This window comes from Camelus ferus, chromosome 17 (genome assembly GCF_009834535.1).
Source record: "Camelus ferus isolate YT-003-E chromosome 17, BCGSAC_Cfer_1.0, whole genome shotgun sequence".
NCBI lineage: Eukaryota > Metazoa > Chordata > Mammalia > Artiodactyla > Camelidae > Camelus > Camelus ferus.
Genome location: NC_045712.1, coordinates 48159233 through 48184026, shown reverse-complemented (window position 1 = coordinate 48184026; position 24794 = coordinate 48159233). Strand labels below are relative to the sequence as shown.

General features: G+C 42.7%; 1 protein-coding gene and 1 long non-coding RNA gene across 2 annotated transcripts in view; both read left to right on the top strand.

Annotated features, from left to right (window-relative positions):
- LOC116657038 (formin-like protein 5) overlaps positions 1–24794 on the top strand; it is a 463369-nt gene that overhangs the window by 389231 nt on the left and 49344 nt on the right. The window lies entirely within an intron of this gene.
- LOC116657291 lies at positions 2543–16262 on the top strand. The gene is made up of 3 exons (XR_004312433.1): positions 2543–2552; positions 4594–4602; positions 16136–16262. It is a non-coding gene; the product is annotated as an uncharacterized LOC116657291 (long non-coding RNA).

The window sequence follows — 24794 nt, the reverse complement described above, 5'->3', positions numbered from 1 at the left end:
CAGAAGAATGGGGGAACGTTCTGTCACTGTCACCAGCCACCTGTAGGCTCTGTGGGTACCATTTTATCATCTCAGGGTCCATTGTTCAGCCATGGCCGAAGCTGAACTTAGAAAGTTGCATTTGGTGACTGTTTAAACACCTTATTAGAGTCACTGCTGCTATTTATAGCAGGAGGTTGGTTAAAAATAGAAATAGAAAGTAAGAAATGAGGAATTAGGCCATCATTTGATCTTCTGTAAGGCTGATTCTGATCTAGCAGCTTTCTTTTCCACGATGGATAATGATGACCCCATTAATCCAAATACAGTTACTCAGATTTCTTCCTCCAGTGATAAATGTTAGAAGTCTGAAACGAAAAATCTCAAGATTTGCCGTTAGTGAGAAAGTAAAACATGGCCCCCTCTCCGTTACGCGAGAACCGGCGATCGCTCCTTCCTGGTGGTGTTCCCCAGCTCTCTGCTTCCCCCCCTGTCCTGCAGCCGGCTTGCCTCAAGCTATTTCACCCCTGATTTGCACTTTGACTAGAAGATGGATCTGTTGAGAAGTTGAATTCAAATAATTCATTTTTATTGCTTATAGAGGAGAGTTGATAGGAAGGAAGTTGAAATGACAGAAATGAGATTTTAAATCTCTTTCTGTAGATTTCATTTATTCCATCCATGTTTATTGATTGTCTCCTGTGTAATCGGTACAGTAGGGGACAGAGCATAGAAGGTGGCCCCTGCCCGCCAAGAGATTTTCATCTCAAAAAAAAGGGAAGCGCTGTATACAAATCGTTCTATCTTAAATAGCCCGTTGAGTAAGGCTGGTGTAAATAAAATACATACTCACATCACCACCAGGAAGTTATAAGGGTCAGATAGCGGAGAAAATAAGTGATGGAAAAATTCAGTTTAGAGAGTGGAGGTTTAGAGGGTATGTGATCAGGGAAAGATTTCTTGAAGCACTAACATTTGTCGTAAATTAGATTTGTAAGAACATAATACCTGTGGTTATTTCAAATTATGAAAGTATTATATATTGATTGTATAAAATTGGAAAGTACAGAAAAGCATGAGGAGAAGAAATCAAAATTGCTCACAATCCCACCACCTAGTGAGATACGCACCATTAGTTTTTGAGGTATATTGTTGTAAGCTTTTTTCCCCGTTTATGAGTGAGTGTTTGTATTTGTATTGTATTAGTCAAGGTTCCAACGAGAAACAGATGGCATGGTCCAATTATATGATGGGTAAAACCTAAGGGCAGCAGAGGCTGGCGCAGTAACCCAGGGCTGGGAATAGTGATGGATCTGCGACCATCCCTAGGGCTGTGGACGGAGGAATCACGGAAGGACATGGTTACTAAAACCTTGAAGGAGAGTGAGTAGAGAAGAAGTAACCTTGAGAGAAGCAGCGTCCTTCCTTGGAGACAGCCAGCCCAAGCAACTTGGCAGGGAAGAGTCGAGAAAACAGAAACCTAATCTCCTCTCCCTGACGTCTCAGATCTGGTGCTGGGGTTTCCCACTGGCTGAACCCATCTGGAAGGCAGAGATCGGGAGGGCCCGTGGCGTGGAGCTTCTAAACCAGAGAGCAAGATGGGGGAGGGGCCTGAGAAACCCCGGAAGGACCAGTCTTTGGGTGTATCTTCCATGACTGCATCAATGTGTACGTACAGTTTTGTAACCTGTAACACAGGTTATTAACTACTGTGACTGATACAGGGTATTGACTGTTCTCCTCTGGTGGTGTTTTTTTAATCAGTGTCTATTAGTCCATGAAACTAACGACCATGCATCACTCACTCAGTGCCCCACCATATGATCATTAGGATGCTTCCAATTTCAGTATTAAAACTAACCCTGTATGCACATATGTGTGTCTATTTATTTAGCTCCATGCATCCATTTTTATTTTCTTAAGATTAATTCCAAGAAATGTGATTGGTGGTTCAAAGGCTTATGTTTAAGACTTTGGATGTATATGGCCAAGTTATCTTCCAGAAGACTGTACCAGTGAATTAAAGTAGCCTGTTAATGGGTCAGATTTTGGTGGATGGAGCCAGATGGACCATGGATGGATGGGAATTTCGGAGGGACTTCCCAGTGAGCAGTGTGAAGAAGAGGGAAGAACCGAGAAGGCACGTGTTGCACTCAGCGGTGGATAATCATCTAGTTTGACTTAAGAGAGTGAGTAACAGAGCCTAATGGTTCATTCAGAGCCAGTGTTGGACAGCCCAGTACTCAGTGACCAGAGCTGTTGTTACAGAAGGCAGCCCAGCACAGCACAGCTTCAGGAAAAACGCGCAGTCTATCTGCAAGTAGGTTCAAGGTTGAAACTGGTAAAATGAGACTACGTTTAAGCTCCAAGCATGAAAGAAGACGTACCTAGAAAATGCCTCGAGGGCCATCTGACACAGTTTGGTTCAAATTGTGGCTCCGCTATTTATCAGCTACGCACCTTGGGACAAGCGACGCACAGTCTCTTGGTTTGAGGGTTAGAGAGCTTGTGTTGAGAGTACTTGGCACAGCATCGGTGCATGGTAAGGACTCAGCCAGTCACTAGCAAGGTGGGTAATGCTGACTGCATGTCACACCCCATGTCCTTGGACTTTGGCCTGCTGGGGGTGGGGAGAGCGTGCCTGGAGGAGGTGGCTGTGCACGTGCTGAGCAGCATTCTTGACAGTGGGCAAAGTGGATAGAGGTGGGCAAGCCCGGAAAACAAAAGAATAGCAGGTTTCTCTAACAAAAACGTATAGAATAATGAAATTTTTTGTTTTCCACTCTATCTTATAGCTTTTTTTTTTTTTTTAATGCTTTGGAATCTGTTACCACTTATTTGCCTTTGAGTACTGTTAGAGGAATTACACTCACACGCTAGCAGCAAGTCTCTGAAGTATTCTGCTGTGCATGAGTGCGTGTCTTTTGTTGTGCCTGCCCAGATTCCATGTACTCATCTTTGGATAAAATTAGCCCAATTTCCCTGTGAAAAAACTCCAGTTTTCAGTTCACAATGTTTGTGTGGTCCTCAAAGAAGATGACTTGTATTTCAGGCCTGCCTGTTGAGAGCCCAGAACGTCCCTAACCTTAGGGATTAGTTCAGGGGTGATGTGACCCAGGTCAATGTAATCAGAGCGAAACCTGGGTTTTTGTGAGTCTTTTGCTAACAGCTTGCTCTTTTCCTCTATTGGACGTAGGCTTGTAAGGGTGAAAGCCGGAAGCTGCTGGTTACTATCCTCCCCTCCTGAAGTTGCGTGACAGAGTAGCCAGTATGGAGATGGACCGCAGTGAGCTGAGCTAAGAGATGGAGAGAGAAGCCAGCTCTTGGCACTCCCTCGATACCCTGGATCAAACTGTACCTGAAGTTAGTCTCCCCTTTGGACTTAACAGTTACATGAGGCAATCATTTCTCTTTCGCAGTTTCAGTTAGTTGGATTTGGGGTTTTCTACCATTTATAACTAAAATAGAGCTGGCTAATACATACACTTGGTTCATTAGTTTATTTTTCATGGCATGTGAGGTCACGATTAGGATCTTAATTCTTCCCAGTTCCCATGATGGGACCAAAAATTAAATTTCATGCTATTCAATAGGGTGTAAGAACTAATAAGCTAGAATGTTTGGAAGGTCAACTCAATACTTCTTTGGACTTGAGAAATAATTTTCTATCTTTCATGCAGTAGAAACTTCAGCCAAAAGCCCTCTCATCACTGAAATACTGCACTTTCAAAATAAATACATAGAGAGAAGAAACATGTGAGGAATCTGGTGGAATTTCTCCATTTCACCAAAATAGAATCTTCTGAAAGGAACATGTACTTAGTGGGCTTCTCCCCCCACCCCAGGATCAGGATTGTCTGGCTCAGTGTACAATAGGTCATCTGTATCTTTCTCTGTGGTCTTCTCATTTGGGATGAAAGCAACACACACCTGCCAGCCCCAGTCCCCTCGCTGGGACCGATTTCCTCATGGCTTTCATCTCTGCAGTTGCTCCTGTCACCAACAGACCGGCTTTGAAGTCAGAGGGAGGGGACGGGGGTGGCACAGCCCTTTAACTGGGTGGCAGCCGGGACAGTTCCTGGGAAACCCCAGTGTCAGCATCCAATCCAGGTCAGCAGCTGTCGCTCGAGGCATGAGGGTAGTTCCTGACTAGTGACATGTATGACTTTTCCCTCTTCTCTGAGTCCCAGGTGTCTCTGTGTATCCTTGGAGGGGAGCTGGTCCCCTTGGGGAGCCCCTGGCGTTGCCAAGCCTTCTTCTGCTGTGGCTCCGGGGCCCTAGAAAGGGCGGAAGCCAAGGGGCACTTAGGGATCGCGAAGGAGGGAGAAGACTTGGTCCTTGCGTTCCTCCCCAGTGTTCTCTTTTTCCATCCATGTCCTGCTTTAGACGCTGGGGCATGAACAGACATTGGAACAGCGTGTGGGTTGCTTTCAACTCGGAATGAAAGTGCTTCCTCGAGTCCCTTGCCTTTGTGATTATTGCCCGTGCACCGGGGTGGCGGGAGGGAACCCTACGCCCTGTGGAGGGGGGTGGGACAGGGACGCAGAAGCACTGCCCCCTGCTTCCACCCTCCCATCCCTCCTCCACGCGTCATTAAGACTTTCCATCTCAGAGAAGGAGGAGGTGTGGAGAATTTCTTCTGAGAAGCGCCATTGTCCGTGCACGCTGCGGACCCCGCGGCATGAAATCCAATTGCACCGTTCATGATTTTCCTCCTTTGCTTTCCTGCCTCCGAACCATCTGTTTACATTTTCCCTCTTTCTCTTTGCTTCTCTCTGTTTCTCTTATTCTCTGTCCATCTTGTTTTCAAGTTGCCTGTTCAAATTTGCCTCCAGACAATTTTATACGATCATTTTCCTTTCCTTCCCTCTCTCACCATATACACACTTCCATTTCCCCTCTTTAGAAACCTTCCTTTACCCAGTTTCTTCTGAGTCCTGAGGCTCTGCCGAGCGTGCCTGTAAAGCTTCTTAGGGGAAAGGCCTTGGAAACTTTAATGGGACAGTAACATTCCAAGCTCGGCAGAAATGGCTGACAATCTGCAATACTCCCTGGCATGAGGTTTTTCCAGAGGCCCGTCCATAATGCTTGCATGCCAGAACCTGGGATTTCCAGATGTGGTATTAGGGCTCTGGGCAGTCCGTTTGCCTACAAAAGCAAATCTGAACCTAGTTTCTCCTAATTACTGGGAAAAAAGAAAAAGCCATTTCTCTAGCTTTCTCTCTTTTCCCCCTGCACATTTATTCTAATGCACCGCTTGGAGTTGTTCACATTCAGACAAAAAGTATCAAGGCACCCACAGTATAGTTATTTCACAATAGTTAAGATGGTGGTTTCCACGGCCTTATATCCACCATCCATTCTGCCTCTGACAAAGGTCCACATTTTCTCCTAATGCCTGTTTAAAATATGTAGATGTCGTTTAAAGTTTATTTGCATATTCATGAGAAAAGCGATTTCCCTTCCTATCTTTTAATTCCCAACATGGTTAGGTGTGATTGAACAATTTCTCACAGTCTTGGTGAAGGGTCTGGTCAATTTCTAAAGGTAAGAAATATTCAGGGAAGGAAATTGTTCAGAACGGAAACCCCAATGCAGAGGCTGTTGCTGGGGGTACTTCTGGAATGAGAAACTGCGTACCCTGGCCTGAGGCTGGTGAGGGTGTGACGCAGCCACGCAGTAGGGGAAGGCGACCCTCCCCTTCCAGCCCTGCTGACTCTGTGCAAAGCTCCATGAGCCTTACAAAGTTACTGATAAAATCCAAACCTCAGTTTCTCGTCTGTGAAATGTCATCTGGGCAGAACGCTACATTACAGATTTGTTGATCGGATTAGATATAAAAGTGTTGAGGACACAGTGCATTTGTATTTAAACTTACATGAAACTTGCTATGTTCTAGGCAGGTTGAATGCTCTGCAAATACTCTGCCTCCCCTCCTAACAGTCCTATGAGATAGCCCTAGTTTTATTATTGTTCCCATTTTCCAGATGAGAAAAACGAGCTACAGAGAGGTGGGGTAACTTGGTTATGGCTGCTCAGCTCCTGCCTGAGCTGGGATTCCAGCCCCGGCTTCCGGGCATCGCGGTCCTGCAGGAGGAGCCCTCCCATGGGGCAGACACTGCCTGGGTGCCGCTCTCACCCCTGCCTGCTGCCTGTTCTGTTTCCATGATGCCCTCCGTATCTTCCAGTTATGTGATGTGGACGTTGGTGTTTCACCTGGAACGTGACTGCCTCCTTCACTCTTTCCCTGCCCACCCCCCGTCCACTTGTCTACACTTGTCCCCAGTCCTCCATCGCCTTTCCACCCTCCTGGGCCAACACATCCTCTGTAGTGCTGTCTGGTCCATCCCTGAAGCTCCTTTTCCTGAGTTTAGACATCTTAAGTAGAACTCAGTAAGCTGCCAGAGCACACATCAGAGCCCACATCAAGTACAGGCCGCTTTGTCTTCTGCTGTAGATGTCTTGCCGTCTACAGCTCTGCTTCTGGCTGACACATAAATGCCCTGATTTACTGTGAACTTTCCCTTGGCTTGACCTTCAGCTCCACTCTACCAGACCTCTTGCTGAACTCGTCCACTGACCCCATACCCTTTTGAGGACAGCATGGTAGGTAACTTCAGCTGCTAGAATGTGACGTCAGATATGCCTTTAAAAATGGAGTGAGGCTTTCTTTCTCCAGGGCTGGCCCGGGCCCCCACCATCCCTTTGGTCTTATTCTCCACCACCCGATTTCCGTCTTCAGGTGATCAGCCTGGCCCTGCAGGCATCTGAGTTTGTGATGAGTGCTTGAGCATTTGGCTTCTGGATATCAAGAGGTAATCCAATTTCCATCATACCTTCTGTCCCTCCCCTTTTACTAACTTTGCTTTGTCCTTGGCTTCTGCCTCATTTTGACTTTAGCATTCATCCTGGCCTCAGGTCCAGACTGGTCCTGGTTTTCCCCTACTTCTTGTGTCACGCCTGTCTGTCTTGGCTGTGCTGTCACTCAGTGACTGTCAGACCCTCATGTGGGTCCTGTGTTTCTTGCATCCACTGCTCAGTGCTGGGTTAGAGCTACACGCAGCCACGTGCCCACCTGCTGACCCAAGGTCTTCCCATGCACGCAACTTCCACACTTCTAGCACCTAAGGCACTGTTTCTCCTTTTCTCAACCTTGTCAGCTTTTTGTGACCCTGGAGTCAGCCTTCAGGAAGTACACAAGCAAAACCATCAAGAGTCCCGTGTGCAATGGCACTCTCTCTTTGTGCTTTGGAATAAGGTGCATGCTCGCTCCCTCTCACCAAGCATTAACTGAATGTCTCTTATTCCTGGGATATGACTTAGGGGGCTGTAGTAGAACCATCATCATTTCCTCCTTTTGGCTCAGCCCTAACACATGCACAACATACAATAGAAGCTGTTAGTCCATCGCCGGATTCACATCCCGAAATCTCCCAGGGAAGACGCAAAAATTCCAAAGGGAAACTGGAGTTTGTACACTAATGCTATAATTTGGGCTGTTAATCCTGACACACAGTGGCCTCTAAGTCTCATTAACTCTGTTGTATCTACCCTAACATACGCGATACAATTTCAAAACATCAATCCCCAGCAGATACTGGATGTTCTCAGCTGACTGTGTGCTGTGGTCAGAGAGAGGTTTTTACACCAGTGCCCAGAAGCCACGTCTTTCCTGGCCACCCCTGTGTTTCACACTGCAGACAGTAGGGGTAGATAGAAGTACACATCTGAGAGGCAGCTGGAGGTTCTCCTCCAACACCAGGAGCTTTTCTACTGGAAGAGGGCCAGATTGGGGCTGTCTGGATCCTTTGTGAGCCTACTCCAGGCTAACATATTTATAATCAAGGAGGAGTCCTGGCGTGATGTTAGATCACAGATACTGCAGTGTTTCCCTGCAAAAAATTGCGATGAAGTGATTAAAATGAGTTTGGTGAGGAAACTACAGAAAAATTCACCTTTTTCAAGGGCAAAGTCCTGAAAATATCCTTGCAGGCTGGGAAAACTGGCTGTTTTCTTGTTACTCTATTTTCATAAGATGAATAATGCATCCGAAAGATAAATAGCAACAGTGTGTCAGGGACCGATGGTATTTTGTTGAAGGTTGGAGAATTCTTACTCGTTAAAAAAAATTTTTTTTTTGGGTTATGAGTATAGGGATTTATTTATAAATGATTATTTGGCCCAGTGCTCAAAAAATGTCTGCATTCTGTTGGTACAACACACAAATCTTTTGCGGTGGTTTTGAGAAAACCCCAGACTTCTCACGTCTGGGAACAGATGGAGCGCTAAACTCAACTGCATTTCGCCACAGGGACGTGTTACTATCTGCCAGTCTGTTTTCACTTTATGGGAGATGTTCTGCTCTCCAGTCAGCAGTTACCAAGCTTCCATGAGCGTGCAAGTGGCTGTGCTGTACAGTTAGAAAAATTAGCGAAACTCAGACCTAGCTGTGCCTTTTAAGAGTTCTTGGTAATTCTTAATTACCTTTAGAAAGTATAACTATTTAAACATATTTTAAGAGATGAGCTCTGTAGCATTCTGGTCACAAGATATTAACATGCATAAATCTATAAGAACCTGAAATCAGATGCTTTGAAAACATCAAGCTAAAATAATTGATTTAAATCCTAAAATTTCCCACTTGCCTGTAGCTGGCTGAATGAGAACTGGTTGGTGGTATCTCAGAGGCACTATAGATTCTGGGCATGTTTCAGAGCCTTAACTGGTATTCATGAACTTTTTGGCATTCTCAAAGTGTGGAGTTTAAACTCACCTCCTATTTATCTCAAATGTGGCGTTTAAACTTAGCTCCCATTTAAAGACGAAAAATAAATTCAATCTCTTTCTCTCTCTCACTCCCCGTCCCCTCTGTCCCACTCCTCCTTCCCTCTCCCTCCCTCCACTTTTCTTTCTTCTCCTCTGTCCCTTTCTTGTTCTTCTTTTCCCCATCAAGTTATATAAACAGTAAAGGCCAAATTTCGTGAAAATAAGGGTTTCTGTCACCAAAGAGCATAAAACTTTTGTGTCACAGTTTCTCATGTGCCAAATTGCTACATCAAACCTAAAACTTATCCATGTTAACTAAAGAGTTAACTCAATTTAACTTGAAATTATTTGACTTAATCATACGATTCACTATATATTATTTTCACTAGCTGAGACCCTCTGTGTAAGATGATTCAATTCTTGTCTATACAATCGATTCAAAATGTTTTAGAATGTATCTGTTGTGTAAGTGTACACTTCCTAGCCAGCCCTCAAATATGAACTGAATAGAGGAATCCGTCCTAGAGATGGTCTTTGTATAGGTTTAACAACACTGTAGGTCATTATTGACATAGAATAAACTTCAGAGTGTTTGTCTTTGGGTGTATCTGAACCCTGGGGAAGACAGCATTTGAAAGTCCCATGTTGGCATACATGCTTTGGTGCAAGGTCTCAGTGAGTTTCTTGTATTTCATGTTCCCAAGTCTCTGAATGAATCTTCCAACCTGCTTGTGTCATTACATCTCTGTTGTCCTTTGTGTTGCCTGTGGAAGGCTCTAAATGCTAGCTGCTGTCTTATCTTCTTTTCTTTCTTATCTAGGTAGAATCTTAGCTTTTAGCCTTCAGCCAAATAAATATTCCCCTTCCTCTAATTTCATTTTTTCCAGACCCAGACAGATTGGCTGCTTTGTATGTTTTTTGAATAGAATGAGTCATGACCAAACTTGACTGTACACTCAGCAGCTAGTCAGATGTATGTCTTACAGAAGGTGCCAATCAAGCCGAATGTCAAAATGTTCACGTCTGGGTGGAAGACTGGGAGTTAGGTGGTGAGCCGTGTCTTTGGGGACTTCCCTCTGTGTGCTATTAAATGAAACACAGGGGTCTTTAGACTCATGCTCCTTATAGTGTGGTCCTCGGACCAGCAGCAGAGCATCTCGTGGGAAGTGGATAGAAATGCAGATTCTAATGGTAGCAGGACAGGAGCTTGAAGGAGGCGCTGTCAGGCAGGGGAGCTGTGAGTGACCCGAGAGTCGTAGAGCACATGTAACCACCTGTTCAGCCACTCAGCAGGCTGTCTGGGGCTGGAAGACATCCCATCAGGTTGTAGCTCTGTCTCTCGCCTGTGTGGAAGGACTGTGCATCCACACAGCCATCCTCCTTGAAAGTAATAAGAGTATACAGCTTTTAAAATCATTTATTCAAAACTTAACAGCCCTGTTCAGCCCTTATCCTGTGGCTTATTTAAGGCAAACCATTCTCTTATCCTATTCTTAGCACATAAAAACAGAAAATAACAGCTTAATTTCCTCCCCCTTTCCTTTGAACACTTGAAAAACTTTTTTTTTTTTTAAAGGCTATTTGCCTTTTCCACTTCATGCTTTTTCATGTAATCCTTTTTTTTTTTTCCCTAAGTTTATCTTTCCAGGACTTATTTCCCAGCACGTGTAACTCTATAGTAATTAAGCTAGTTCTCCTACTGGAAACGTGTTGAAGCAAAGTCCCACTCTTTGCGTGAGGATAGAAAGTGACAGTCCTTTGGGGACAAAATTAGTTCCTCTTAATCCTCCTCCAAGGTGTACCATTTTGTGCTCCAACTTGTATGGCCCGTAAACCTTGAGGAATTTGATTGTCTTTGAACCTTATCCAGCAAATCTCCTCTAATTAATTTAATCCCTGCAGACATATGCTTGTTGATCGGTACAAATCAAGGCCAAAAATGCCAGTACTGCCTGGAAAGCTCTGCTGTGGCGAGAAGGATCACGCTCTGAGTTGCTCTGAGCTCATGCGGCAAAGATACATGGGGAAGCTTTCACTCCGTCCACCCCCATTTCATAGGGACAGCTGGTAGACACCATAATCTTCATGTATGCACTCATCCTTTCTGACTGCCTTCTCCCACCTGCTATTGAAAATTATTGACATTTTCATTTTATTCTTGGGGGGTAGGGTAGGTAATTAGGTTTATTTATTCATGCATTTTTTAGCGGAGGTCCTGGGGATTGAACCCAGAACTTCATGCATGCTAAGCACGCACTCTACCCCTGAGCTGTACCCTCCCCCCAGGAAAGTTACTAACATTTTTAGATTTGCAGAAACAGTCTTAGAATAATCAGAAGGCCAAGCATGCTGAGATGTCACTCAGTGCTGCCTATTGACATAAATCTGTTTTCTCTGAAGGGTTGCAGGATTGAACATCTTCCTTGTATTTTTCTAGGGCTTCCAGGCTTGAAGAACCAGTTGTCTTTCTGGATAACACAGTTTCATGACTTACAGCACACTTTGTCAGAAGTCTCCCTGATGAGAAAGCTCAGAGCCTTCGGCTGTGGCTCCAGATCATCATCTCTGCGTTGGCTTCCTCCTGCCTGGAAGTCCAGTAGTCAGTTACTCCTTGGCTTCCTTCTCTTCCCCACTGAATTATTCTCACTTCTTTCATCTTTTTCTGTCTATTTTAGTTTCTAGCTTTCTATATTTCCCTTATTTCTCTCTTAATTCTTTCTAAACTCTTCATTTAGACCAGGGTATTTTAGTGGGACCAAGGAAGTGCTGACTTGAGTGGTAGGTGGGTTGTCGAAGGATTCGTGGATATATTTTAAATTTTATACCCTGGAGTCACACTACAGAATCATAAACAACTGTGACTCCTTGATCCCTTCTTCACATATTTGCATGTGGATTTAGGTAGAACATCTCTTTTTCTGGCCTATTTTATAGAAAATTCTCTTATTGGTTGTTTTTTATGTAACAAAATTTGAAGTTATGGGGCTGACACACAGTGCTTTCCTTAGACTGATTATATCTGGAGTTCATAAACCATTTTTTTAAATAGCTTTTTTTTTTTTTTGGCAGTGTGAAGGTAATTAGGTATTTATGTATGTATTTATGTATTTACTTAATGGAAGTACTGGGGATTGAACCCAGGATCTCGTGCATGCTAAGCACACACTCTACGCCGGAGCTATACCCCCACCCCACCGTAAACTTTAAAGGGCCAGACGGTAAATATTTTAGGCTTTGTGGGCTATAAGTTCTCTGTTACAACTGCTCAGTGCTGCTGTTACAACATTAAAGTAGCCATGGATATCACACTGTGAAATTTCAATTCATGTAACTTTCACATCACAAAATATTATTATTGTTTTGACTTTCCCCCAACCATTTGAAAAAGGTAAAAGAGCCTTCCTGGTTTGTGGGCAGTGCACACACAGAGAGTCGGCTGGATTTGGTCCTGGAGCTGGAGTTTGCTAACCCCTGAATTATGTGAAAAGGAGAGTTGCCATGAAGTCCCCAAAACACTTGTTAATTTGCAGCATATCTTTTTGTGCAAGAGTGGTTGTTTCAGTCCCCCTTTTTTTTTTTTTTTTTTTTTTTTGTTATTTGCTGCTGCAGCCTCTTACAAATCAGACCTACTTCCACTGCTTTCTAGTGTTGTTTCTGGCACTACTTTAACGCCACTAGACTGCACTCCTCTTAGTAAGATGCCTGGCGGGCGTTCAACCAATGTTGAGTGAGGGAGTGAATGAGCGATTGAATGAGCGAATGAAAAAGGGCTTGAGGGGAAAGGAGGAAAAAGAGATACTTAAAATGGAGACAAGTTCATAATTAGTAAAGAAGAGAAATAAATACACTTATTTCTTTGAAACAACCATCTCTTTGCCCCCGTCTCAGTACTTTCATATTTTGAACAAAGAAACCAAAAAAAAAAAATGTTGCATCAAGTATAATTCTGTTGCTTCTGTGCTCTTCCTTTGGTATTGCCTCAGACTCATGGGCGACTTTTAATTTTTAATGGTGTATCCATATTAAGATAGAAACACCTAGACTATTAAAAAATAAGGATGCTGTCCAGTGTAATGAAGTTCTATTCCTACATGTAGCTGATTCACTCCGTCAATAGAAGTCTTGTGTTAAATAAAATGAGGTTATTGGTTCAAATTCACTCTGGACCAAGTGCTTCGACAGCAACAGGTCTCACATTGAAAGCTGAACAGTAGCCCAGCAAAGGCATATTCTTGATGAGAAGATCTAGGGAAGACAAAATTGACAAATCCAAATAAATCCTTCTAACTGGAAAGGTAATTTATAGCATTTATCCTGTGTACTGTGAAGGGCAACACATTTAGAAAAGAAAGTTCATGTTTTATTTAGTCTAATAGGGGAAAATCCAGAAATCCAGCCTAGTCAATGGAAATCCTTTTTTAGATAAATTAATCCTTTTTGGATGCTGCAAATGTGCATCATAGTTGCACCTGTGTTTATGCTTTGCCGTGTGTGTAGATATTTAACATGGACTCCCCTGATCATTTTGACCTGGAGAAACAAAGCTATTTTGAGAGCCATCATAAAGTGTACCCCTGTGCTTTCTGTGGCTTCATGGTTTTGTGTAGCTATTGAGCAATATGTTGGCAGTGTTTTTTAAAATAAAACAGAGATGGCACATCCACCCATTCAGGGTGCTTTGTAGTCTACGGAATGTGATGAGTTGGCTCTAGAAGGGGTTAACCTCTTAAAGAGCGAGAGAGCACTCCAGTTCATATCCATTAGGACAGCCTATTGAACTGCATTTCCACGGGCTTGACGTGGTCCAATTAAATGGGAGACACGCTAGCTAACAGAACCGTCAGATAAGCTGGCTGAGGCCACCGCGGTTATTCCGCATGCAGAGAGACTCACTGGGAAGAGGCCAGAGTTACCCCTCCAGCGCTTTCCAAAAATGCTCTGTGGAACTCCAGTTCTGTAAAATGCAACCACATAAAGGGTTCTCTTTAAGACGGGGTGGAATTGGTTTAGGAGACCCTAGGACATACGATCCGTCCCTGGAGGGTCTCGGGGCACCTTCACATCCTGGCCCATGCAGGTCCTGCAGGAGTCTTGACATCAGAGTGCGCTCGTTCCCCCGTCCTTTGCTCCCCTCTCTGCTCTGAGAGGCTAAAACGAAGTAGCGCTTTGTTAAGCTACCATAAGACTTCAGCCGCAGGAATTTCAGATGTGGGAAATTCCCCAAGATAAGATCAAAACTTAAAGAATCTTTTACCTTTAAGAAACTGCTCTTTCTTAGCTTAGAGGTGAAAAACTGTATTTTTTTTTTTTTTTCTGATTTGAAGTGCTTATGAGCTTGGGGATTCTGTACTTGAAGGTTTTTTTCCCCCTTTAAGGCTTTTGAGGAATTGGCAGTGGAATGAGAAATAAAATACTATCCTTCCACATTCTTTGAGAAGTGCCAAAATGCCTCTGTTTAACTGGGTCATCTCTGAGTGCGGAGCGTGAATCCACGGTGTCAGTTACTCACTGCCACGGCGGGGGGAGCTCCGCCTGTGTGAAGGGGCGTTGCAGATACAGCGAAAAGAAAATTAATTTTTGTTTACTTTCAGTTACAGGATGAATATGCGTCACATGGCAAGAAGCATGTTTTGAAATGCTAGGGCGCGGCCGGTCCAAAAAGACTGTGAATCTCAGGGCCGGTGCCGGGGTCCTCAGCCTGGACCCTGATGGCCTGTCAGGATGCCCAGCAGCATCCCTGGCCCCCAGCTGCTGCGTGCCAGCAGGGTCCCCCTCCGGTAGTGGCAATCACAGGTGCTCACGACATTGCCAGATGTCCCCTGGGAGGCGAAGAACCGCTGGGCGCGCAGCCCTCTGTGGGGCCTCTTTTTTAGTTGTTACCTCGTACGTTTTTTATTTCTGCAGACTTTGGGAAATCTCCTAGTGCCTGACTCATTTATCTGAAAATGAACTCCCAAATATAACTTTTAGTTATTATCAACCTGTTCCCATTACTGCATTCTTTTAAAATAAGTTCATGTTTTCTAGAGAACTATTGTGTTATTATAAAATTCGAATTGCACAGAAGGCGTCGGTTTCTGCTGCTCCTGGGCAGAGCTTCACATCAGAACAGCTACGTGCCATGAATTCTAATGCAGTCATTAAATAATAGGGTCATACCTTCTGAATTTTAGAAATAGAAGACCAATGGGATGAGTATGAAGAAAGTTTTTGAGAGGTGTCTGAATAATTTGTTTAAATATGAGTTTTATAAGTGAGTATTTATTTGGGTGAGAAAAACAAATATAATTGACTTTTTTCATAAAGCTAATTCGGGGATCAGATGAAAGGAAATCAGTCTCTAAGAGACTAAGACTCAGTCTAAGAGACTAAGAGACTGACTAACTAACACCAAGAGCGGCGACAAAATATTTTCGGTGCTGAACTTTTCACCCCAGTTTCCTGGTTCCACATCTTCATTTCTACCGAAAGGGATTCAGATGATTAAAAAAAACTTCTAAAACGTGGACTAGGAAGCAATGAGTTATGAAATTAATACTGTGAATCTGTGAAGTTGGAGAGATCACTCTTTAGCATATTTTTAAAAGTTTATCAGATTCCTGTGATATTAGTAGCAGCCTATGTAATGTTTAAATCAGCTTTGTTCACCTATGTACATTTCATTCTTTTACTCTCTTTGTGTCTTGTATGTTTCAGTCTCATCTCTTATTGTTCAGATCAGAATACTAAGAGAACAGAATTCTTCAAAGTGCAAATTCACAGGGCAAGCATTGATTTTTTTTTCTTTTCACACAAACGTGCACATGCACACACAACAGAATAAAGAAAAGAGAAAGGAAGGGAGAGAAAAAACTGAGTTGCTAAAAATGTTTACACATGGATACATGCCTTTTAGTACAGTCTTTGTACCTATTTTATTAAAACAAAAGAATAAAGGAAAAGAGAACACTAAGCTTTTTATGATTACATTTTTTCATTGAAGTATGATTAACTTATAAGATTATATTAGTTTCAGGTGTACAACATAGTGATTCAATATTTTCATACATTACAAAATGATCACCACAGTAACCTTCATTACCATCTGTCCCCATACTAAGTTATTACAGATGAGTGGATAAAGAAGATATGCTGTATATATACACAATGGAGTATCACTCAGCCATGAAAAGAATGATATCTCGCCATTTGTGACAACGTGGATGGGCCCAGAGGGTATTATGCTAAGTGAAGTGAGTCAGACACAGAACGACAAATATCATATCAATTCACTTAGATGTGGAATCTAAAAAAGCAAAACAAATGAACAAAGATAACAAAACGGAAATAGAATCATAGATACAGAGAACAATCAGGTGGTTGCCAGAGGGGAGGGCAGGGGGGACATGAGTGAAATAGGTGAGAGAGATTAAGAGGTACAAACTCCCAGTTATAAAATAAATGACTCATGGATATGAAATGTTCAGTGTAGGGATTATAGTCAATAATAATGTAACATCTTTCTTGACAGCTGGTAACTAGACTTATCATGATGATCATTTTGTAATGTGTAAAAATATCAAATCACTTTATTGAGTACCAGGAGGTAACATAGTGTTGTAGGTCAATTATAATTCATAACAGAAAGACTCATAGAAAGAGATCAGGTCTGTGGTCACCAAGGCAGGGAGTTGGGGGACGGGGGATTGGATGAAGGCTGTGAAAAGGGACAAACTTCCAGTTACACGATAAATGAGTGCCAGGGATGTAATAGACATGATTAATGTAATCAACACTGCTGTATATTGTATTTGAAAGTTGTTAGGATAGTAAATTCTCAGAGGTTTCATCACAAGGAAAAAAAATTTATAGCTCCTTAATTTTTCTATATAAAATGCTGGCTATTCAGGAAACTTCCTGTGGTCATCATCTCTCAATGCATGTAAGTCAAATCATGATGCTGAACACTGTAAACTGATATAGTGCTGTACGTGAATTTCAGTCCAATAAAACTGGCTACAAGCAAGAAGTATTTATTTAAGTGACTAAGTAAGTAAATAAATAAAAAGGCCAGAGATAAATAAATACAATCCCTTGCCCTGGACAGTACCAGGAATGATCCGTGGTATGAAGCTCTGGGTTCTCTGCAGGCGTGGGTGGCAGCTTGCAGAACTGTCCTTCCTTTCACAGGAGAAGCTAAGCAAAATCAAGCATTGCTACTCTGGAGGCAGGAGGTGTCAGATGCCTGGGCATGCGGTACCCATCCTTTAGGATGTGATTATAGCACTGGTCCTGAGTGTGATACAGCTCAAAGTCACAGCCTTGAGAAGTAGACCCATATTCTGCCATCTTTGCTCTGGGACCTCGTGCATCTCCTTGAGTTCACTTGACATTGTGCAATTCAGGAGGCTTTAATCCACTAAGCCTTCTAGGACTCAAAGTCAAGAGGGAGCCACCTTTTCCTGAAAGCCGTGTTCCGGAGGCACAGTGAATATTTACTCTTATGCATTTAGAACTTTTGGTCTTGCTAATATTCAGGCTGAGAACAAAGAATGACTAAGAGCATTATTTTAATGCATATCCTCATTCATTTATTTTGTGTATCCTTTTCCTAGTGAACTAGGAAGCAGAACCATGACAGACAGGATGATAATTTTTAAACCTGTTCTTTGGCCTTGTATTACTTTGAAATGATCTGAGAAATGTATGTTCAATATATTGAAATGATTCTTTGAATGCATATTCAGTGTATTGGAATCTCTCTCTCCTCCACTAAACTATTAACCTACCAAGGGCAGAGTATGCATCTTAATCAGCTGTAGAACCATAGTGCCGTATCATGTAATACGAACTCAGTAAATGCCAAACTGAATCAGAGTTAGAAATGCGATACATGATCTTAAGATCAATGGAAAGCATGCTCTCTGTTTGTGATTAAAGAAAAGTAAGGTCAGGGTAAATACATTTCCTGTTGAGGGAAGGGTATATAGCTCAGTGGTAGAGCATGTGCTTAGCATGCATGAGGTCCTGGGTTCAATCCCCAGTACCTCCATTAAAAAATAAAGAGGTAAGTAAACCTAATTATCTCCCTCTCAAAAAAGAAAAAAAAAGTTGTTCTCCTTTGCCTTCTAAGATGGCCCACACTCTGTCTGTAGAGTGTGTACCTACTTTTGCTTTAACCACCTCCTGGCACCCGTCGCCTCATGATCTCTTCTGGGGTGGCATCTCTCTGAATGAATTTACTTTTACTCAATACATACATACATACATACATACATACATACATGTTCTGTTCCTGTATTTTGGGGGTGGTAATTAGGTTTATTTATTTATTTACTTTAATGGAGGCACTGGGGATTGAACCCAGGACCTCGTGGATGCTAAGCATGCGCTCCACCACTGAGCTACACCCTTCCCTCCTCATCTACTGTTTATAAAATGTCACATTCCCACTGCCCAAGAGATAATCAGTGGCTGGCTCTTGTCAGAGCATCTAAGAAGTCAGCTGTCCCGAGATGCACAGGGACACGTATCAGCTTGTTTCCTTGAGCACCAGTTTCTTGCCTGAAGAGAGTGCTGTTGGCTTGCCCGGTCATTCTTTCACCAGCCATGCAAGACAGGACCCATGTACACAGTGAGCCTCCGTGGTCCCTGTGTTTCTTTCCACCTAGTCTTGTTTCCCAAGGGATCTGAGTTGAGAAACTCCAAGATTATGTAACTAGTTACCCTGCTGGCCTGAGCCTTCTGGTCTCCTGGTTTCCCTAAGAAATTGTGTTCTGAGCCGGTTTCCAACTCTAGTTGCTAGCAGCATGTCAGGTAAATAATAAATGAAGCAACATATGTATTTCTTATGTGCCATGGATGGCTTGCTCTGAGTAAATAATAAAGCGTTCAGAGGACAGTAGAGGTTATGAAGGATTGTTTCCACCACGCCTGCCAGCCCATCTGGTGTATAACAAACAGATTTAACCCAAGCAATTTCATTGTCACCATGAATTGTCCTCCCCCGCCCTCTTGGGTGGGAGTGAGCATGAGAGCCAAATGTGGTTCCTACCAGTCGGTTCAGAAAACGCTGACCAACGGCAGGAAATTCGAGGAGACAGGATAGAAACACTGTTACACAGTGTTGGCCTCTTTGGAGTGGCGCTTGACAACTTTCTTCTGTTAGTGCGTTTTCAGATGAAACAGATGGTAAGAATTTTCACTGAATTCTGAATTCTCTTAAATCTTGACTCATCAGTTTCACCTTCCTAGTACTGTACATGTGTGTGCTGGATGCCTGTGTGTTTAATTCATACATTTAAGTGCAGGAAAGCCCCATGTGGCTTAGTTCAAGTAAAGATTTGAACTTTGTTCCTAACACTGATACCTTTGTTCACAAATTGTTTTCAGTGAAAGGTCAAATCGGGAATGTATTTGGCTAGCTGGGCCATACCATCTCTGTGACGGCTCCTGAATAATATACCCCACGTACGAAAACACAGAGACATGGCTGTGTTCTAATAAACCTGTATTTTACAGGAACAGGTGGCAGGCTGAAGGTGGCTCCCCGGCCTGAGGTTCACCGATCCCGAGCCTAACAAAATGCAACTTGGGTAACACGGGAAAGCAGCCACCTGTCTGCACCACAGCTGGTCATCTCTGTGTAAACGTGTTTACAAGCAAGCCCAACTTAAAGAAATGTTTACATTCCTTGAGTACTAGATCCCTTTCCTCCCCCTGGGCCACATGTGAATCGGTGGTCATTGCCAAATAAGAAAATGTTTTTCTTACCCTGAGATGTCACCGCCCCCGGCACCGCCCTCTCTTGTACCTAACGGCTTGGGGATAAGCCTCACTGGTGGGAAGAGTCAGGGCTGGGCTTCCAGGATGACTTAGCATCCTCCAAGCCCCGTCTGCAGCTCCTGAAAAAGCTCCCAGGCTCCGCTGGCCCCCCGGGCTGGCTCTCTGTTGCTGGGGGTTAGTGCGGGTATCACATTTCTAATGGATTAGCTGACTACTGGGAATGCAGAAGGGTTTTTAAAGTCTCTTAACTTCTAAATGCAGCACATAAATGGAGTTCTATGAATATTTAATTTGAGTGCAAGACCTGAAGTTCTTTGCAATTAGTTTAACTGTTGCTTTCAGGAGAGAAAGAGAGAGAATTTCCTTGCAGTGTTTTAGGATTCACAATGTGCTCTGTTCTTCCCCTTTTTGAAACTTTCCATGAGCTGGGTCATGACCGTGTTTATAAAATGTTCAGAATCCATTTCTTTTTGGATACACCAAGCGCATGCCTCCTCCCAGTCATTAGGGAAGAGATGGAATTTTCAGGGACAATATCTCTTACATCTCTGGTTAGCCACCTTCCCAGTGGATCTCAGCAGAACCCAGGGACCCTTTGCCCAATGGACTAGCAGCCTCTGCTGCAAAATTCACCTGTGCACCTTTCCAGTCAAATGAGCAACTTATTAGAAGCACAGTCGGGCTTGAAATTCCACAGAATCTTTTTCGCCTTTTGATACAATAATACTTGGTAAATAATAATAGCGTTCTTTCTCTAGCAATGTCATCTTGAGTAGGACTCAATATTTCTGAGGAAGAGTTTCCTCATTTATAACAAGTCAGATTTTATAAGGTGATTTTAGATCCTTTATGGCTCTTAAATTTGCTGCTTCTCTGGGCTCAACACTTTGCCAGGTACTGAAATGCCTACAAATTATTAGAACTCCCCGAACTCTAGGAAGCCTAACATTAATTAGGAAAGCAAAGAGAACACATAAAATAGCTAGGAAAACTAAAATGCATCATATAATTGAGAACATTGAATGTTGTTTTCAGTAGAGACGGGTTATCGTGAATGTGGGAAGAGTTGATGGGAAAGGAAAATTTGAAGTGGGCATAGTATGGAAAGCAGACTACTAAAAAGAAGAAAGGGGAAACTTCCAGGACAGTCATTAATGAAAAGAAGCTACTCATAGGACATATGGAAACCAGGAAAGAAGACGGTGCGTACAGAGGGAAAATGAGGATTTCTCAATTGCAACATTTAATTCTTTGTTGGCATAGAACTCCTATGTTGCTGACAGGCTCTTTTGCCCCTTTTTGCCTCTTTCCTCCCTCTGTCTCTCTCTTCTTTTCTCTTTTCTTTATTTTTAAAATGGACAGGATAGAAATATCCTTCAGATGATTTTATTCCCCTAATATTTTTAAGCACCGAATAGGTGCATGAACACAAACCCTAATCACTGCTTGCCTCAACTGTTGAAACATCTTCTCAGCTGGTGCCTGCCCCCCACTCCGCCCCTACCCTGCAGTTTGCCCCTCTCAGGCTCCCAACCCAACCAGTGTCAGAGTCACGTGCTTGTCCAAAATCTCTGAAGAATTCCTCTGGCCACGTCATTGCAGCTGCATCCTAGCGTCAGAGGACAAGGGCAAGCACTTTTCATTAGAGTGACCAGCCCTCCAAGCTTGGCTTGGGCCCCATCCTGGCCGCTTTCCTTTGTGCATCAGCAAAGCCTGATTTCTCTCATCCCCTAAACGTGCCCCGCTGTTCCCCAGACTCCCAGACCAGGTCCTACGTCACCTCTCCTTCATTTCCTCCTTTCCCGACAGAGCTGTCTATCCCCAATCCCAGCCACTTCTCTGCCTGGCTTGTTTAGTAATGTTCTGTTCATCACACTGACATTATTTGGTTGCAGCAATTAGGTGGTGAGTCCATATGAGGAAATTTGTGCCTTTTGTTTTTGAATTCCAAGTATCCGGCACAGTCTTTGGCACGTAGTTGGGCACGATGAATGTTGAATAAGCGTCCAGTCCTCCACGCTGATGTACAGAGTTTGAGGAAGAGCCACGATCTTTCCTCTGTAAACTGACGCTTCCTATGTTTTAACAGTCACTGCCTGGTTTTTGCTGGCTTATCATTCTAGTTGGCTTTCTATCTCATTTGAACCTCATTCTGAATCTAATCTTTTTCTCTTGTCTATCTGCTAATGTCTGCCTCGCTCCATTATTAATCCGGAAAATAAATGTTCTAATGGGTTTGGCATATGATGCCTTAACAGTTCTCTGTAATGTGTACCATCACCATCTGCTATCTTGTGCTGGTGGATTCCGGAAAATATTGTGGGCTGCCATTTGTGGGAGAGTCTTTACAGATTAAAGCAACTCTGTACTTCTCTGTCATAATGCGTTCGCCACAACAGGACAACATGAGACCGTCCATGGCAACATCTGTAGAGGAATAAATCCTTTTGTGTGTGGAGACATCTGTTTTCCATGTATCTCTAAGTGGCTAGAAAATGCATTTCCCAGTATCTTTGTTTGTTTAGCACAAATAAATCTATTTTCCAGAGGATCGTTGAAGATACAAATGAATATATCATTTACATACAACACCTTCTACGCACTCTAAGTATGAAAAAATACTAAAAACACTTTGTCCCTGTGATTTATTCCAAGTTTATGACCATTTGATGCACTGTGGTAGGATTTTGAAACTGATCAAATGCATATTTCACACTTTATTCCTTTTTATTTTAAATTATTTGATTTCACTTCACTTTTTATTTATTTACTTTTAGTTGTGCAAGAAATCACAATCGCAGTGACTAGGTCCCCACTTTGGCCCTCCTCCCCGGACACCATTGATACTAGTTGTCACTTTGGTATGTCAGCTTTCAGACCTTTTGCTAAGCATTTATACAGATATAGATATAAAGGTATATACACACTCATAAGTGTTGTCATGATATATGTATATTTATGTGTGTATATATGCATATATATGTGTGTATGCATATATATTTTTGTGTGTATGTGTATATACATACATAATTTTATAGCTTGCTTTTAACAATTAACATGTCTATAAATACAGATTTATACGATTTCCTTAATTTTTAAAAATATTTTTATTGAACTATAGTCAGTTTACAATGCTGTGTCAGTTTCTGGTGCACAGCACAATGCTTCAGTCATATAGAAACATACGTATATTCATTTTCATATTCTTTTTCACCATAAGGCCTAAACAAACAATTCTCCAATGAAGACATACAAATGGACAATAGGCACATGAAAAAAAATGCTCAGTATCACTAATTATCAGAGAAATGCAAGTCAAAACTACAATGAGACATCACCTCACACCAGTCAGAATGGCCATCATTCAAAAGTCCGCAAACAATAAATGCTGGAGAGGCTGTGGAGAAAAGGGAACCCTCCTACACTGCTGGTGGGAATGCAGTTTGGTGCAGCCGTTACGGAAAACAGTCTAGAGGTTCCTCAAAAAGCTAAAAATAGACTTACCATATGATCCAGCACTCCCACTCCTGAGCATATATCCGGAGAAAACTCTAATTCAGAAAGATACATGTGCCCCAGTGTTCATGGCAGCACTACTTACAACAGCCAAGACATGATTTCCTTTAAAGCCACCACCCATATTCCACAGTATATATAGTGGAGACATCTGGCTGAGAGTAACCAAAACTCCTCCACTGCGGCTTCAGCCACGCAGACCCCGGGCTCCTTCACTGAGCAGGAGCCTGAAGGCTGGTGTTTTCAGGGCTGGATCCAGGGCGCAGCAGCGTTATCCACGGACCCAGACTGTCTTCTTCTTTCTTCCCATGCTCACACATGCACTTTTTCTCTCATGCTTTTTGACTTCTTCAGTCGAGGTGTCTGTTCACACTGCCTTTAAAAGCAAGAGCAAAGGGCCAGGACGAAGTAGCTTCCCTTTTATCAGGAAGCCCAGGACCCTTCAGCATACCCCCCATTACTTCTCATTCTTCAGAACCGGGTCAGTTCCACACCAGCTGCAAAAGACCAGAGGAATGTGAACGTCGAGCAGAGGGGAGTCGTACGCTTGTCACTGGCGTAGACCTAACATGAGCTGTCACTGAGACGTCCCATCTGGTTGCAAGTACAACTACTCCAGTTGGAAGGAAGAAGAAAGGGATGGCTGATGGATGGCAGCCGCAGTTTACCACCGAATGTGGTTATTTAATTTTCCATGCTCATTAACATTTAGATCATATCTAATCTTGGCTACTAAAAATAGTTCTAGAGTGAAAATGTATGGGTTTGTTTCTCTTGCTGAATGCAATGAAGAGGAATTGATGCCACAAGATGTGAAGTATTTTCATTTAAATTTAAACTGCCAAGCAGCTCTCTGAAATGGTTGTGGGAGTCCATATTCCTCCCAGTACTATAGCATGCCGCCTCCTCTGTGCACAGTGGCTCCCAGGGGTTGAGGGTGTCCCAAAACCCATTTCAACATGGGTGTTTTCTTGTTCACCTGGTGGGTAGGAGTCTCTGACTAGTTTCTGCATTTCTTCCAGAGGTAGTTGTTCTGTGTGTAGCTGTAGATTCAGTGTGTCCATGAGAGGAGGTGAATTCACGCCTCCTGTGTCACCATCTTGAACAGAACTCACAAAGGACTTTCAGAGTCCTAGCACACCATCCTATCATACTTGGAGAGTCTTCCTGCTTTGGAAGGAGAAAGGCCACTTCTTCAATTGATTTTTATTGTTGCTGTTTGGTGGGTTGTTTAGTGTGTGTGTGTGTGTGTGTGTGTGTGTGTGTGTGTGTGTTTACACATAAAATTTAGTTCTTTAATTCACCAGATTTTTTGAAAAGTGAAATATAATCCCGTTTTACTTTTTTCACAGAACAGACAGTTTTTTCTATACTAATTATTCAATACTGAACTATCTTCATTAGAGTTTGAAATCCCATCTTTATCATAATTTCAACTCTCATGTATGCAAGGGCTTCTTTAAACTCTCCTCTGGTCCTAAAACCTGCTTTCCTACTTCTGTTTCTGTCACTTAGTTTTTAAAGTTAGTCACCCTTTAAACTATCACATTGCATTTGGTAGAAAAAATTTCCACTCGGCATTTCTTTTTGCTCAAATACTTTTGTATCTTTTTCTGTCTATCTGACTATTATAGTTTGTCAAGAGCTAGTAAAAATAAAGCATTCTGGTTTTGTCTTATAACGATATTACACACTTCCTGATGGATTTATTCCTTGGGATTTTCTACTTTTTATTTTTTATTATAAAAAGATTTTTTTCTTACTAAGTT